Source organism: Diadema antillarum, unplaced genomic scaffold (assembly GCF_040938485.1).
Source record: "Diadema antillarum isolate AM-2024a unplaced genomic scaffold, OU_Dant_1.0 scf00000172, whole genome shotgun sequence".
In the NCBI taxonomy this organism is placed as follows: Eukaryota; Metazoa; Echinodermata; class Echinoidea; order Diadematoida; family Diadematidae; genus Diadema; species Diadema antillarum.
Window position 1 is genome coordinate 1,030,446 of NW_027271061.1, and position 4,555 is coordinate 1,035,000.

The following is a 4,555-nucleotide window of genomic DNA, read 5'->3' on the forward strand; positions in this document are numbered from 1 at the left end:
CGCCCATGATTTTTTTATCATGGCTATAAATTACTAAAACACTGATCAATTCAGTGTTTTACGTCGATGTAGGGCAATTTGTCAATCAGTTGCAATAAAAACACCTCGACGAAAGAATTTCATGAATTTGAATAATTACGCAGTACTCGTTGCATGCTATAGGGATTAGAAACAACACTTGCTGTCGGGCGGAAGCTCGGTGGTCTAGTGGAGATGACGCCTGTTCGGAGATCAGGAGGTCGTAGATTCGAATCCTGCTCGAGTACGTACGCCCATGATTTTTTATCATGGCTACTACTAAAACACTGATCAATTCAGTGCTTATTTACGTAGGGCAATTTGTCAATCAGTTGCAAATACAAAGCTATTCAATGTTTGAATTGAATCTAATAGGTGGAGTGAAATAAAGGTAGAGGATGGAAGAAATTAACTAAAGTAGGACAGTGGAATAAGAAAGTTCTGGATTTTTAAAGTTTCATATGTATCTTTAATCTTTAAACAATGAAAGTGGTGCAACCCCATTTTTTCTGCTGGGGGGGGGGGTCCTTATGCAAATTTTATGAGGATGATGATTTCATCACCTCACAGCACTTCCATGCGTCTGTATACAATCTAACATCTATGTTTTATTTTCATACTTGACAGACATCAATCGCTACTGTAATCATGGGTGATGTTCGTTATTTCGAAGGTTCTTTAATCCGAAAATGAAGTGATGTTCGGTACTACTTCCGTATATTTAGATGTTGGTTAATTTAAAGATATAAACACGTTCGTTAATCCAAATATATATTTTGTGGGGTTATTTCGAAGGTTTGTTATTCCGAAGATTCGTTATTTTGAATGTTCGTAACTGCGGAAATTAAATAAGGTTCGTTATTTCCTAGATTCGTTCTTCCAAAAATGAAATAAGGTCCGTTATTCCGAAAATGCAAAGAAAGTGCGTAGGCCCTAATCCCCTATTAACCGCAAAGGTTATACATCTTCAGTGTATATCTTCATGTGTGAGATACTAACAAACCTTCGGAAGTATGAGCCTTTTGTTCATTTTTGGATTAATGGCCTTACGCAATAACGTTTAATATACCTTTTTTATTTTTGGATTAACGAACATTCGGAATAAGACACCTTATTCCATTTTCTAATTGACAAACCTTCAGAATAACGAACTTAGTACCCGTAATTATACCGTTATATATAGTGAACTGATGTATAAAAGAATACATAATATTCTTATTGATATAGCCTTTATAGAAAAAGGACGTGCAGGTCAGTATAACACTTGTGAGGCCATGACATCTATACCTCATCAAATTTGCACACCATGTGGTTGTAATTACCCTTGCTGTCTTGTGACAGCGTGAAAACAAAATGTTCCTTTATGTCTTTCCTGTTGTTAGCGTGTTGTTCTTTCCTTCCTGGAATTAATCTAAGTGAAGATTTGTGAGCAGGTCAGCAGAGACTATTGCGGGTCAATGATGTCACCCATGCACCCTTTTAATTCGCATTATGCTGTTGAAGAAGTATCAGTCTTTTGTGAAAACATGAGAAGCCTACTAAACAGAAAGCTTTCTTCAGATAACAATAGCAAATGATGATAAAACAGTATTGAGTATCAATGTCACGGTTTCTGTCGTTATTACACCATTACCAATATTCTTGTAAATATCACCAGTATAGACATATACTTGCAAGTACACGCCATCACTGTTTCTTATTCAGTGTATGTTTTATGTCAATTTATAACTCACACTTATCAGCATCAGTCAAAGGTTATTTCAGCCATCGCACAATAACTTTTCACAGTGACAGTTTACAGAGAACGGAGAAACATTCATGACCTCGTGTAAACCACACTAAAATAATATGAGTAATATGCACTTAAAAATGCCATCCAAACACCAATTCCTTCACAGTGATAAGAAAAAGTCGATTCAATCAAATTGAATTAATTTTCATTTTTGTTTCTTCAAGAGAGCAAAACAACATGTAAGAAAATTACAAATGATGTTGAGTACACATGGTTGACTGTATGACGAAAATTAGAGGTTATTTAAGAACTGAAAGCATGCATACTATAGCTGCAAACCAAACTTTACATTAGCCATGTTCTAAGACAAAGAAAAAGATGATAAGACTCAATACGAGGCTACTGAAAAGCAGTGCTTGTTTACTGTCTTCATACAGTCGATGCAAAGACGTAGACTTTCTTAATTTACACAAGGGAAAGATTATTATAATCTAATCGTAATATAATAACAGGACAGACGTAAGGACAGACAGAGCAGAAAAAAAAAATACCCAATACAAACACGAAATAAAATGTGCAGCAAATATGGCATGTCTGTAAAATTAATCAAGATGCTATAGAGAAATTGGAACAAAAATGATAAAGAAAATTTCGCGGAATAGCTCTTGGGTCTCATTCGGCGCAGCCACAAAGCTGCGCTGATATAATGAATATGATGCATTTCATTATATGAGGATGATAGCATTTGAATATGCCACGAACACGAACACCGCACACGCCTGCGACCAAAATGAGCTTTGAAATAATACCTATATTTTGAATAATCACACATGTACGTAGGCCTATATAGAAAGTCTGTAAAGTGTAAGTATTCTATCAATGTTCCTTGAAGGCAACATGGTGTGGGTTCACATACCACATATACTGACAAGTTCTATTAAGTTTTTAGGTATTTTTATTGATGAAAACCTAACCTGGAATGATCATATACGTTATGTTACAACTTGTATTTCTAGAAATATAGGTGTTCTTTCAAAGATGAAAAGTTATCTTCCTGAACATACTCTTTTATGCTTTACAATTCTTTAATCCTACCATATATTATGTATTGTAATCTAGTGTGGGCTACAAGTTCAAAAACTAAACTCAACCCTATTTATTTACTACAAAAAAGAAAGCCATTCGCATCTGTACTGGATCACAATACTTAGCCCACACCAGTTCACTTTTTTATCAGTTAAAAACACTGAATATATTTGATATAAATACATTACATTCTTTGCTTTTTATGTAGAAGTATTTGAACAACTTACTTCCAAACATTTTTCACGATTTCTTTAAACTGAATTATACCGTTCATTCATATCCCACTCGTAATTCGCAAAATTTTCATTTAGTAAATCCCAGATTATTAATTGCACAAAAATCTATAAGACACAATGGACCAAATCTTTGGAATACACTCCCAGATTATGTTAAATCGTGTAAAACTTTATATTCTTTCAAGGCTAGATTGAAAACTACATTACTGTCAGATTACAATCTATGAATATAGCATTTGAATATATATTTTGTTTTGTATATGATCACATTTCTTTTCCTGTAAATTGGATTTAAAACTACAATAAATATACGCAATGTTTCTGTGTCTATCATTTCATTTCATTCCCATTATCTTCAGCATCACCACTATCACTTTCATCTTCATTATCACATTTTTCTTCATCATTACCCTGTCAACATCATCATACATCATCATCATCATCATCATCATCATATTTCACGTTACTCTTATTCGTACCTATGCACTATACATATATGAAAAACATAATGTATTTACAGTGTTTTATATTTTGTAGTATTTCTCCATTCCGCAAACAATATAAATTTTTGTGTATTATGTAGATAGGTCCCTGGGCTGCCACGTGCTCAAGCTTTTGCTTATAGTGGCAGTCCTTCTTCCGCATAATTTCTCAGATAATTATTTGGAACATTTTTAATACGATTTATAATTAACTGTTAATGAAATTAATTTACACATCGATTTTCCTTCTTTGAATCATGTACTTGTAATCTGCTTACTGATATTCCATGTGATATTACTGAAAATAATTTTGATTTATGTATGAAATTGTGTTGGAAGAAAAATAAATCAAACAAACAAACAAACAAACAATATAAATGCCTATTTCTCTGTGCCCTGACCCACATGGTCATATCACGATCTTCACCTCGTGTCATTTTGTGGTACATGGAGGGTACAGTGTATCCTTCTGTAATGTTTACTCTGATTTTGGTTTTACGCTTGTATAACGCTTTGATATGTATGCTCTTTATCTGTTCGAATTGATGATAATATATAATAAAAATCTTAACAACAATTATTTTGTGTTATCATCATTATTACTGTGATGATGATGATGATGATGATGATTGTTATTATTATTATTATCATTATTGTTATTATTATTATTATCATTATCATTATTATTATTATTATTATTATTATTATTATCATTATTATTATTATTATTAGCGTTGTCATTATTATTATAACTTTCATGGCATTACAACTAAAAATAATGGCCAATTAAGAAGAGTGATAATCTTACCTTGGAGGAACGAATATTATCCAGAAGTGATGTGATGGTCTCTCACTAACCGCTTAAGTCCACCTGATAGCATAAAAGCTAGATGAATTTAGTGTCAACGTACAAGTAAAAACACGTTGGTTTGAGCAGGAGTGCCAAACAGCAGACTCCTTCTGACAGACACTTGAGAGTGTCTGTCCCATCCTTGGTTGAG